This window comes from Streptopelia decaocto (assembly GCF_964273445.1).
Source record: "Streptopelia decaocto genome assembly, chromosome: 1".
Taxonomy (NCBI): Eukaryota; Metazoa; Chordata; class Aves; order Columbiformes; family Columbidae; genus Streptopelia; species Streptopelia decaocto.
In genome coordinates this window covers 124,509,595-124,523,661 of record NC_138663.1, presented here as the reverse complement: position 1 = coordinate 124,523,661, position 14,067 = coordinate 124,509,595, and the positions used below count along the sequence as shown (strand labels likewise).

At 40.8% G+C, this 14,067-nt stretch overlaps 1 protein-coding gene across 2 annotated transcripts in view; it reads right to left on the bottom strand.

The window, feature by feature from the left end:
• Positions 1-14,067, bottom strand: part of APP (amyloid beta precursor protein) — a 219,281-nt gene that overhangs the window by 148,820 nt on the left and 56,394 nt on the right. The window lies entirely within an intron of this gene.

Below are 14,067 nucleotides of genomic sequence, written 5' to 3'. Positions count from 1 at the left end.
AACTCGGCCAGTTACATTTGCCTAAGCTAAAGATCAGCTAAACAGCTGTCTAAAATACTGTGTTTTCCATGTCTAAGCTACCACTCTCCTTGCAGAACTACACATATTTGGCCTAATCTCCATATATCTGGAATTAATAGAGATAAACGTAAAAGCATGCTATCATTTTAACAAACACCATCATAATTCCTTCCCACTGCAGTCTGCATAGTATTAACAGCCTGTTGAATCAGGTATTCAGATTTAGGTTTACATCACCAATACAAACCTATTTCCAACTTCCCTAAATTGCCGAGACCAAAATACTGTCTGCTCTTAATACTGCAATGCACTTCACCTAAAACCGTGCAACCAGCAAACTGGATGACTGATTCATTGGCAAGCCACAACCTGGATCAAGCTACATATTTGGCTTTTTATCCCAGTCAGTCCCTTTATCCAACACTTTCCACAAGGGCATCTACGTGCACATTTCAACTCCTTGGGATCATGTTATCTCACACCCCACTGCAGTTCAGGATGTAGAGGAGTTTCAGGCATGCAAACCAGATTCCTCGCGGATAAAACCAGACGGGAAGATGTGCTCCTGGCACACACCTAATGGATGGTTACTCCACACCACCAGGCTAGAGCTAACCAAAGCAAAGATTGCAAAATGCTTCCAGCATGGATGCTCAGCCCCAGCTGCTTCACTCCACACTCTGAGCTCTCATTGCACCACACCAGTCGCTAGCACAAGCCTACAGCACTCACTTTGGATTTTTCAAATCGGCAATCTATCAGCCCTAACATGAAGTTCAGAAAAGACTAGTATTCCTTTGTCTTTCCTCAAGCAATCCTTACCAATTTCTGAGTGTCATATCTGAGGATTTAGATGAACTGAAAACTACAAGCTACTCATACCTAACAGTGGAAAAGGAAAAGAGAAACAGGAACAAGCCTGAGGAAAAATAAGTAATTGGAAATGGTCCAAAAACACCCTGCAGGAAAGGAACATAATCCCAACTAAAGAGGGTTGGGTCAAGATTGGGTGAATTCTGAGAACCCACAACCGATGCCTGGAAAACCACTGTAAGATCCCTGAGGAGAAAGGATTTGTCTCAATCAGGTATCTTCCCCAAGCACACAGCATCTCAGTGCGCCAGTGCCTCCTGGCACTCCCCTGACCGAAGGTTTAAAATATAATTGTGGCAAAAATGAAGCAAGCAGGCTATTTAACTGCAGCTCAAGTAAAAGTTTCAAACCTTAAAAGACACTAATGAACAAGAGTATGGTCTTTTCAGATTTGAGACCGGTAGCCTCTGAATGACTGCAGCCTGGTCCATGGGCATGGTAGCAACAGGAAGTAATCAAAGTGTGATTGGAAAGACTTGGGAAGAACTTCTCACTTTCATTAAAAGACAAGAAATGGGGCTAGCAAATTGTAAATTTGAACTATATTAAAAGGCTAATGCACAAAACAAGGCCAGGTACAATATCAATGCCAAGAAAATGACTAGAGAAACACTACTTAAGCAACGCACTTTATGCTAAAGAGATGGAACATGAACCTTGCCTTATATCACAAACCAGCATTTTTTATTCAGATACCTCATGCTTTGCATAAGCACATCATAGAAGCCACCTGATACATTTTTTTGTCAGCTTGGACAGCACCCTCAGCTCACTGCAGTGGATGGTTAAAGCATGTGCAGAGGCTTCAGATGCAGCCTTCTGTGCTAACCCAGCAAATGAGACACAGCCCACTTAGGGGAAGCTCACAGAGTAGAATGGAAAACTTAAGGGTGAAAGTTTCCTGCACTCAGAAGCTTGTAGCTTTGCTTTGTTCGTCAGCAGGTGGCCAGGGCTGATTACAAATGTACCACTATTTTCACACTACTCACAGAAAGCAGCTCCAGAGGAACTTGCTGCACCCCCACCAGTGCTTCAAATACTGAACTCTGAACTGAAACAGCAAGGTTGCAAATTCAAGGAAAACTCCCCTTTCCTCTCCAATATCTTTATCTTTTCCCTTGGGTCCCCCCCAGTTTCACCAAACAGGTCTGTACATGTTCATGCTCTCGACTTATCACAGCACTGCCAAAATAGATTAGGATGTCACCATGGCAGGCAATTTCACACCTCAACTGCTGTGTAAATATTATATCAGAAGGCACGGCAGGCCTCCAGAGCTAACAGGCAAGGTGCAAGAGAACGATTTGATTTTCTTTGGACACTGCCTTTAGCATCATCATGCTACCGTCATCCAAGCTCCATCGGTTTGCAGACACCACATCTGAATGATTACAGCCCATGGTTACGTAATACCAGATGCTGTCACGAAACACGCACTTGGTGTATCACAGGGTCACCGACACATTCTCATCAGTCACATTTTAAACATTCCTCAGGGTTAAGCATCACTTGTCACGTACAGAGGAAGTAAATGTCTTAAATAAAGACAACTACAAAATTACAGAATTGCTGGATTGCAGTGTTAAAAAGGAACTTAAGACAGAAGCCTCAAACCAATTTATGCACCCACCGGAATGTGTACACAGCTTTAAAATGATAGAAAATAGGATTCTGATCCTTGAGAACAAAGACAAACTTAGTTGCTTTCCTGAGGTGAATTTCTAATGAGCAAGAGTAAACTATTACTGTAATTCCTTATCGGAACAATAAGATGAGGGGGGAGGGAATGGATATGAATATATTATTTTCATTTTCACTATTGCCCAAAACCATATTTTTAACTTCTGGTTAGTACAGTGGACCCAATTCTAAATAGTTAACAGTATTTGTCAGAAATACACAAGGAGAAAGAAATACAAAGAAGTCTCTTATTCTGTTTCTACATCAGTTACTAAACTCCTAATTTCTTTTGACAGTTCACACAAAGCTCCGTCCACCCTTCACAAGGGAACACAGGCTTTGAATTTCATTATCAATAGGCTTACGCCAGCAACATGTATGCTCTGAGGAAAGTTCCCCTCACTAGACTTACATAAGGTATTTGCTCTGAACTGAAGTGGGACCTACTTAGTGGCACAGAAAAATGAGCCCCGTATTTATTTATAGTGTCCCTAATGAGCCACTGATCCTCCTAGAGAGTCGGAGCAAGCAGCTCTAGAAAGTTACGGAAGATCCAACTTCCAGTGTTATCATAACTTGCTGCAGAGTAATTCTTTTAGTACAATTTAAAAGCAGCAGTGGAAGAAACAGAGGTCAACAAACTCTAAAAATTTTAACTGGCAATCAGAAGTTACTGCTAGATCTTAATTTACTCCCATTTTCATTACTAAGTTTCCTTACATTCAGACTTCAGAAACAAACAAAAAAAAATCTAAAAAGCCTCTGCACTCAGGCTACTCAGAAATCAATGTAATCTTGTTGACATTTGTGTTTACTGCTACGAAGTCCAATGACACATGGATTTAGGACCAAAATGTACACGTGCTTAATGAAAGAAAGGGCATTTTGATCTGTCTACATACAAAACTGTTGATGATACAATGGTGACAGTGTTATGACAACCTCAAATATGTGTAACCCAAACAGGAGATTTGGGATTATTTTGAAACAAATCTGGGAAAAACAGAAAGATATGAAGTTAGGAGGCAGAGAAAACAATTAAAGCAACCACTCGGATGGGCCACCACCACCACAGCCATTGCTCCTGCCTGTGAGGAGGAAGGAGACCAGCTGAGAGGCCTTTCCGCATGGCCAGGCCCAGGCCCCTTGCACAGGACAGGGAGGCCATTTGAGGAAGGGCGGCTGGGGCAAGGAGTGACAGCCAGGGGCCGGTGTCAGCTGCTGAGGGCACACTGCGGGCAGGAGGCAGGCATGGCCCCTCCTGGAACACCAGGCCCAGCAGTTCAGGAGGACTTGGATACACTGGAAGGAGTTCAAAGAGTCACCAAAGAGCAACAAGATCGCCACATATCCCGCATGGAGGAAGTGCTCAACTCCATTTAGCATGGCCAAGCCTGGCTGCAGTTTACAATCCCCTTCAGAAATCTAAAATTTGTTGAATGTCTTAACCTATCACATAAACAGCTAAGAAGAGGGAGTTGCTGAGTGTTGAGACTGAACAACTGTGACCCTGAGGGTGCTTCTCCAAGTAGCCTACCCACTACTAGAGGTTTCTCTGTTAGAACGGGAAACACCTACCTAACAAGAACAGTCCTCAGCTACTGCAATAATACTTGGAAACACATCCTAGCTGTCTTTGATGATCACCCTGATCCATACAGAATCACAGCATGGCTGAGGTGGGAAGGGATATCTGGGGTCATCTGGCCCCACTCCCCTGCTCAAGCAGGGCCACCCAGAGCCAGGTGCCAGGACTATGTCCAGATGTTTTTTTTAATATCTCAAGGATGGAGACTCCACAGCCTCTATGGGTAATCCCTGCTAGCACTCAAATACCAGTATTAAATGCAACTGAAATCTCTGAGAGATATACTGGTTTTTTTAATCAATCTCTGATAGATGATTATATAGATAGGTTTTTCCACCTAGCCATACACGCTCAGCAGAAGCAAACGAACTCTGTACATCCTGGTGCAATCTTGAACTAATACTTCACCATAATCATATGAGACACAGTCATCACTGACACACAAAAAAACATTTAGATTAAAAAGCATAGTATTTAACCTCTTGATATTATTCATTATGCCCCTCATCATCTAGAGTAATTCTGACCGTTCAGAATATTGCTTCTTTCATCATGTTTTCAAATAAATTTTTGAAAGGTTTACAAGGTTAGCTGGCGACTAGGTGGTTAGTGGAGCTATTTCATTTTACTTTTGCATTTTTTATTACACAATTAAAATACCAACAGTAATAGAAATAAGAATATATAAATCTTGAAATACTACCATAATGTATATGATTGGAATTAGAGGCACAGATTTATTCGTACTTCTGCTTGAAATTAAGGATCTTTTCCTGCATGTTCCAAAAGCAGAATCATCATAGGGAAGAAAATAAGATTCAGTTTCAGAGTAACAAATCGTCTGAGTTACTGATGGAGTATCCTCCGTCCACGGAAACCATTCAATGGAACACACACATGCACACACTTGCACATACACACACAGACACATATCTCTTGTAAAATGCAGCGTGGTGTTAAAATGTAACATGTATTTAAAAAAACAAAGGAGAAAAAAAAACAACAGTATCTTAGACTAAAAAACTATAAAGCATAATCTGGAATTGGTATAGATCTTCACCAGCAATTTGTAATGGCAGAGAACCTGGGCAAGAAGCAAAAGCAAAATTGTTTAAAATTAAGGTGCAAAAATTAACTTGTAATCAATTGCTTTTTTTTTTCTTATTTGAACATCTTGTTATTTTTCTCCAAAGTGCATCCCACATCAGTTTAAATTCTGACTGTTCCAAATACCAGATGTCTATCAATTTAACTGCCACCAAATGCTGCATCAGTCTGGAGTGGACACATTTTCTTATTATCATTTCCTTCTATTCTTTTTAGTTAATCCTTCAGTTGTTTGCTGTACCTACTCATGATGTCTTGGTTTATTAGAACAATTAGAACACACATTTGGTTTCCAGATCTTCCTTTTACCTTAAGCTTCAGCACCTGGCACAGCAGGACTTTGATGCCAGCTTGAATTCAGATGTAAGCCTCAACTCTCTACTCTCACAATGAGAAAAGGCTGCACAGCCTCTTCGAAAGCACCTTGTCTAGTCTCCCTGCAATGTGCCACTGAAGAATCGGTGCTATTGTGTCCCAGATCCGACAGGTATTTATGACCTGGCATTCTGCTTGAAATCTGTCTCAGGCAGTCAGTGACAGTATGTGCATTAAAAATTGAATGCGAGACTGGCCATAGAAACGTTAGAAAGAAATATTCATACAGATAACAGAAATGAAAAAAATTACTGCTGTAAACAGTCAGAACAAAAATTAGGGTGGATTTAGCAGTTGCATCTTTAGCAACTTGAATCATTTGAATGGTTTGATTTACTTAAAGAAAGGGAACGATAACTCAAACTAGGATACAGTCTGATTACATCCAGACTCTCCGTGTCCACTCTCCTCCCCCACAATTCCCTGAAAAAAGGCAACCAAACAAGTTTGTCTGTGGACAAGTTCCCTTCCAACTGGACCATGAAACTTTGTACTTTGAATGCTCTATACTTACAATATTTGTGTTACTTTAACATTGCGAGCCATTCACAGAAACTTTCAGACAACTTGTTTTTTAAAACTGTAAACAAAAATCATGGATGTGACACAGGTAACTATTTACCTCTGTGATGTAAATGGACAAAGACTTTATCACTTCAGTGAAGTACTCTGCAAAGTGCAAGCACAAAAGAATACACACATTTAATAACCAGTGTCTAGGAAGACCGTGGTCTTAATACTACTTGTGGAAAATGTCCTTTAACAGCAAGTGTATCTGAAGGATAGCTAAACAATGCTTCAACTACAAAAAAAAAACCCAAACCTTCAGTTCCAGATTAACAAATTATAGTTAGGTCAAAACCATTTTTATTCCTTTTTAGAGTATCGCTTTAAATAAACATATTTAATCATTTTGAGGATTTTCCTGTCAGAGAGAAGAAAGCAACCTACATGTTAAAACCACAGAAAAACAAAACACCAGCTGCTTCCCAGTATTTTGCATAGATATGTTATGAAGAACAGTAACAAGCAGACACACTGCGCTCGTTTTTCACGAGTTGGGTACATCCCCTCAGAAGAATCATACAATAACTATTTCTGCGTGTCCATGCACAATATCTCTGCAAACTTTCTGATCTATGACTTTGGAAGCAGCAACACTGCAGAGTCTCAGCTGTTCCAGATCAGCTGCAGCAGTAGTGGCATCACATGAGCAGCAATGACACAAGCACTGCCAGTCCTGAATTAAATACCCTGTCCTCAATCCTGCAATCTGTATCTGCAAAACAAGCAGCTCTACACAGATGCAGTTATTATACGTCTCATGTCAAAATATTCTAGTTTATACTGCTTTTTACAACTACTTCTCTATATGACTATAGAGGATCTTAGAATAATGTAATTGTATATATTCATTAATATTCTAAACTCAGAATTTTGACTTGAGAAGCATGAATTTTTGAGAGTCTGTGTCTTTTTTGTTGTTGCTGTTTTTTTAGTTTCTGCTCCAAAGTCATGTAACTTAAAGGCCAAAAATGATGTCAAACTAAAAACCTCCATGAAAAAAAGACTATGAGCCTCAAACTCTTGTGGAAAGACTGTCCCTTGACTGTCTTATTTACAAATAAAGGAAAAAGACATTAAATTGCAGGCACTTAAATCACACAACTATGGATGCTTATTACCTTTACACTCCCACTCACCTCAACCAGCTGTCCTAATATTTTGCCTGTTTCTTCAGCAACTGCTGTCCCAAGTTAAGGTTTTTAACCCTTGCTTTGTGTGCCTCTGCCCTAGCTGTAACTCCTGATTAGACATGTAGGCTTACCAGGTGAAACTATGCTCACCGTAACCATACAGCACAGCAAGCCTCCGGTGCGTCAGCTCTGCAGTCTTCTCGCATGGTTAGAGGCATGGGCACAACCCCTCTACCAAACCAACAGGCAAAGCAGAGAAGAGAAGCTGCGCAAGCTTTAGAAAGATTTTAACACACCAACACAAAAACCATGCAATGTGTGGTCAAGTAGAGTACTCCAGAGAGCCCCCGAGGTCCAGAAAGCAGCTGTTCTGTTTCACAAGAGGTGAACTGTATATTGCCACACTGGCTCATCTCCCAACCATCACATCCTAGTCTCTTCTACTTTTTTTCAGAGTTATTATGCAGGAATAGTGCTGTGTTCTTTCTGGCTAACCTATCCTCAGCAAAAATCAAAGAGGATTATGACGGGAAAGTCAAACCCAGCACCAGCTACATTGGAGCAGTTTCCAAATTTGCTGCCATGAGCCAACCTGACAAAAAGCAAGGTGACCAAGAAGGAACAGCTCTGCCCACAAAGTCCCAGGTATCTGCTTCTGCAACTTAATCAGCATAACATCTCAAATGTTCACAGTAATTGCCAGCTGTCACTTGGGAAGAGAGAACTCTTTTAACCTTGCAGTTTAAAAGAAAAGTAATTAATCCTTAAAAGCAAAACCACACCCTATTACTTACAGTAAATAAATAATCCTAGGCTGAGTGTCTTTCAAACCAGCCAGTGAATTATTTCTTTTAATTCAACCCTGAGGACAAGTTTCCAAAGACATAATACTTCTTATCTTCAGCCACATCACCTAGCAGCCATCTTTGACATCCTTCAGTTCTTAATGGCTGCAGCCTAGCTCGCTATCTGGGTCAACACTTATCTATGAGTTTCACACATTGCTCTTAAAACTGTTTTTCAGGACTCATCTGAGAAACCATCCTCCTCTCTTCCAGTAACTCAGCTGCTTCACTATTACACACAGAGCTGCTGTTCAAGAGTTTCCTGCCATGAAACTCACCCTCTATTCCCACTCCTCGCACCCCAACTCTTGCTCCTCCAGTCACTCATTCTGGCATCCTCTTGGTTCCCGCTTCTAAACTGTCTGCCCAACCTGCGACTCTTAAGTCCCATGCTAAGAGGCAAATCCTCTTTCCTCTTCTCCTAAGCATCTTTCAAACCTTTTTATTTTTTCCTGCGAGCATGCAAAGCCAGCATACATTTCAACACTCAAACAGTTTCCTTCATTACTGACCCTAGCCTATGGAAAAAAAACAACAACAACAACAAAAAGGGGGGGGGGGGGGGGTGAGTAGATCATTAATCTTCTAGATATTATCCACGGATGAGGGGAGAAAATGGGGGCAGAGATGGAGAAGAGATCAAGACGTTGCTGCAGTTTCACTCCTGGTCACAAGAACACGCACTCGCTGCTTTTCACTGTGATGAGCGTATGTACAAAACCCTGCTGCAGTATTCCAAGTGCTTTTGGTATTGAGAGTGGTAGAAACAGGAGCTGGTTTTAGTACAGTGGCTAGTTGGGCTGGTTTGCCCACAAGAAGCTTCATATATACACAATCTCCTCTCTCGAAACCCCCCAATGTGCTGTTTATCTGGAATTTCACGGAAGACTGCTGCTTATCTTGTAATTGAAGCAATCAGAAAAAGTGCCCGATGTGAGGCAGCCTGTTCAACTACAATTCACACACAGGGCTCCGGCATTAGCACAGACTTAACCGAGCCCTCACACACTGGCTTTCTCTGAGTGCTTTCCTCTCAACACCAGAAAAGCAGAAGCCTATGTAAGCAGAAATAAGGGTGCACGGTCAACCACATTCTCCCCGCTGCCTTTCAAGTCCATGACTTTATGACACAAATATGTTTGCATGCAATAAGATAACCAAACCAAAAATCTGAGCCCTCCTAGGCAAACTTTGTTTACCACACTAGGTCCCTAAAGTCTCTCTCATCTAATTACAGAGGATTTCCAGCTGCTCATACTGTAAAACCTCAGAATAAACAGGGTTGGACTTACGATCTCTTCTAAGCTACTTCCCTGTCCATCTTAAGCACTGACTGGTTTAAATTCAACAAGCACTTTCTCTGTAGGCAGAAATTTCTATTCACAGACACAGCGAAGTCCACTTTTTCGTGCCACCATAAACCCTTTCACAGTTTTACTCTGCTCAAGTACAAACACAGAAGATGAAACTACATCTGCTTCTTACTCTACAGCATTGCTAGAAGTAATTAAGCAATGATTGGTTTTACTGGGGAGGGTGAATTCTTGGCTTTTTGTTTTTGTTGCATGTTTCTTTTAATTAACTTTCTGTGGGAATCAGGTTAAGTATTAGATGCTATACTACCTAATCAAGTTAAGAGGTTATTTTTAACTCAAAGTAACATACCATGTGCAAGGGATGAGGACCTGTTGTCCTCCCAAGAGGGAAAAAACAGGCAGCCAAATTTAGTTAAAAAACCAAACCAAACCAAAACAAACCTCCTACTTCAGGCACAATACAAGATTTCATCCATCCCATTCCCTCTTTAAGGGTTGCCTGAAATGATCTGTCACCATATCAAGGAAGGTGGGACAGAATAAGCAGCCAGAGAGCCTGGTTCTGGTCTTCTGGATCCTCCTGCAGGCTGGATCCTCCTGCAGGCTGCCATCCCTTTGACAGCACATGTCAGTGGGAGGAAGGCGAGACACAGTGCTCTCTGGGCAGCAGCTCCCTCCTTGATCACATCAATACATGGAGTGTCAGCGATCTGTATAAGACAACTAACATGCAAGAAGAGTGTTTAATTAAACTGTGTTGGCTACAAAACCAGCATTCAAGGGACAACAATGAAGGCTCAGCCACCTGACTTGCATCTTCAGAAACAGTCCTTGGTAGGACTACTCTTTTAAAAATGTGAACATTGGAAGAAAAAAAGAATTAGAAAAACCCAAACAGACAACTACAAAGCCTGATCTTCCTTTTTGTTGTATTATCACTATGAAGATGCAACACTGTATTTCATCTGAAGCATGATACATTTCAAAAAGGACCCGCAGGGAAAGAACCAGATCTTGTACAGCAATTTCTGCCCAAAGATAGGGTACGATTCTGAAGGCATGAAATTAAACCATTTAATAGCTTTGTGAAAATCACTACATGTGGAAAGTTACAATTTCCTTTTCCACAGGTTTTGAAAGAAATCATCGATGTATGTGCGCTATAATACACATTTTAAATTATCAAATTACCTACATGAACTAGTCTCACAAGCTTCACCTAAAGAAACCTCCTTTCTGTCAAATGGGAACATACATGACTATAAGTTGTTAGTTATGTTGGTTGAGTAAATCACAGTATAAAACGTACCTAAGCAGTAGCATAGAATCCATGAAAATATACTTGAAAAAAATGTAACTGTTCTCTATTCAACTACTTCCAAGTTCCACTGCTTACAAAATGACCTACTTTATGTCAAAATTGTCCTCAGGGCCATGCAAGAACTGTCACAAAGTAACAGGCCAGGGAACTCATTTTTAATAATCTAATTAATTTATGCATTCTTGAGTTTACTGCGGAACTAGCCAAAGGGTAATTTATTAATCTAAAAGCCTGGATTCAGTTGCATGCACGCCCCAAGAGACAAATGCGGCTGTGATTTCTCTTTTCATGAAAGCAACTTCAGGCTCTAGTATCAAGAACATGAAGTGGTAATATAACGTTATATTCTGAAATAGTGGTTGTACTCCACCATCCAGAATACAAGAAATCCATGCATGATTTAGCCCTGCAGTGAAAGGAATACAGAAAAAGCTTGGGAAATGTGTAAATCAGAAACAGACTACCTGATGTTCTAAAGTATTTGACTCTGAAAAAAAAAAAACCTAAGTTGAACATGAGGAACGAAGCTATAGTGAGCACATCTTCAGAAAAGATTCAGAACCGTTAACATTCCTTGTTTGTGAACAGCACAGGAACGTGCATTCATTGTTTCATATTTCCATGTCTTTGACTGATCCTTTGAAGCAGGATGTCTACAGTATTTACTTCACTGGCTCTAAGATGACACTGTATTTTTTTTTCTTTTAAATTGAGCAGCAATGGTTTTTAATAATTCTTGTTCTTCTGCATGAGATACACATTATATAGATTATAGCTTTGAAACACCAACACAGAATATTTAGTATCAGTATAAAACAGTGCAAGTTCCCTTCCTAAAGAAATCATATCTTCATTCACAAATATTTATGAATTTGTGTTTTTCTCTAAATTAAGTCTTTCTCATAACATTTGGTCCAGAGTAATCAGAACTGCCATGCCACGGTCTTGCACAGATACAGTTCCTCTGCCTGCAAACTGCTCTCTTAGGACAATAACCTGGATAATACATCACTGAAGATAAAAATAAGGCATTTCTTACTTCCCTTACCAATATTAACTATATGTCAGATAAAATGAAGTTCACCGTCAAAGCTCACCTATAGAAACTGTCACTAAGAATTTTCTGAAGCCCTATGTGTTCAAGGGAACTGTAATTTGGAGCTGATACCAAGACAGAAGTTGATTCAGTCTTTTTCATTTCACACGTGTCTGTGTTTCAAATAGAGGACTCTATAAAACAACAATGCTCCAAAACACCAGCAATAAATTCCAGTACAAAAGCTGAATAAACCAAACAAATGTACTTCAGCCTCATTAGACCCACACGGACTTATTCAGGATTTTGTCTTGAACTTGTATTATGCTTTAACCTGAAATAATTTTCAAATGCAGAATAACTCTTATGATACAGATGTTTGTACAAGGATATGCTTATATGCTTCCTGCACTCCTAAAAAAAAAATAAAAAATAAAAAATAAAGGCACCGAGAAACAAACTATTGGAAACATTTCAAAAACATGGACACCACACTTCAGGAGACCAGAAAACTTCCATAACACTTTTACTTGCTTCATGTATTCAGCTTCGAAGTAAGGATATCTTTAAAGAACAGGGCTTTTTCAGCCTCATTCCTCCTTTCCCCCAATGCCTTTAATTACTGTTGTCTTTTGTGAACTCCCACACAACCAGCTCTTTTTGGGCCAGGGAACACAGAAAATCATGTTGGTGGAAAAGGGGCAGGGGGAGCGCCAGGCAATGGAGGCCTCGGCAGGCCACACAATGAAGTAAATCTGCCGAGGAAGCAGCTCATGCATACCTGGCAAAAATTCTGCTTTATCTGGAACAGGACGTACTGCTTGTGTCTTTCATAATACTCACAAAGCATTACTGAAAGCTAATGTCCAATAGGATATTAAGAAATCTTCACTGACCATTAAAGGTATTATGGCTCCCCAGGTCACTTAGAACTCACTTTTACTCATAAATTGCACTTATTGTTTCTCTAACTGTGTGTGCTTCGTAACATTTCAAATCCCCGGGGTGACAAAAGATAAAAAGGGTATAGAGAGGTCTCTAACAACTGTACCCTGTAGATGTCTTTGCAAAAAAGCTTGAAAATTTGTCCAAGAAAGATGTAAAAATTCCCACTTATTTTAGTAAACTGGTTTGTACCATCATTTCCAGTTGCTAAATTGAACTTAAAACCCAACTAATCCAAATTTTCTGCTAAATACTGTAGCTGCTAAAGAAATAAACCATCATCCTGACCCTGTGAATGATGTCCATGTGGGTATTTAACAGGAGGAGCTCGCAGCCACCTCCCCTTTCAAGAACAAGGGCTCTCAGCCAAGGATCCCTCAGGTGAAGCTCTGCCCTGGAGTCCCTGGGTGACTGCCAGTTGGAAAGCAGAGCAAGAAATGAAGCAGGCACCATCATCATCTGTGCTTTGCCACAAAGCCAAGACCTAACATCCTTTTTCTACAACAGACTTCCAAGTCTGCCGGACTGCACACACACAGGCACCACACCTGCTCAGTTAGCCCTGGGTGTGAAACAGAAGCACACACGCAGCATCTCCCAGAGCAATTCAGCTGCTTATCACTCAGCTTGCACTCTTTTGTAGTAACATCATAATGCCTTATTAATGTATTTTCAGAGTGAAAACCCACGTAGCAGAAAATCTTCCTCTGTTGCTGTGTCACGGCAGCAGAAGCACTTGGCTTGGTTTATTTTCCGGCAGCGAGAACACAGGAGGTGCTGCTCACAGCCCCTCAGACCCACGCTTCCCCATGGCACATTCACAGCAAGTCCTACTACTCACAGGCTCCAAGTTGTTCACACAGCACAGGAGAGGTTAGGAGCCAAAGCTTTTGAGTCAATTTTTTCACTTGCAGCTAGTAAACATTGCTGCAGAGCTGGCTACTGAACCTTGCAGACATGAGGAGCAGAAAGGTTCTGACAGAAGCTGCTCATAAATTGGTATGTAAGCACCAAATACGGATGTGCGGGAAGCTCACAGTCACTGGGCTGTCTATAGGCTTCTGTAAGTTTAACAGAAACAGCTCAAAAGCATGCAAACCAAAGAACAAACTGTCTTAGTGCTCCATCCCCCACAAAAAAAGAAGCTAAACATTTTCTTGCCAGCCTTCTTCCTCCTGCAGTCTGTTCCCACACAGATGGCAAAACAGTTTTTGAGGCCTTGTACTGCATGCTCCACTGGTCAATGGGAACCCTGACACCAAC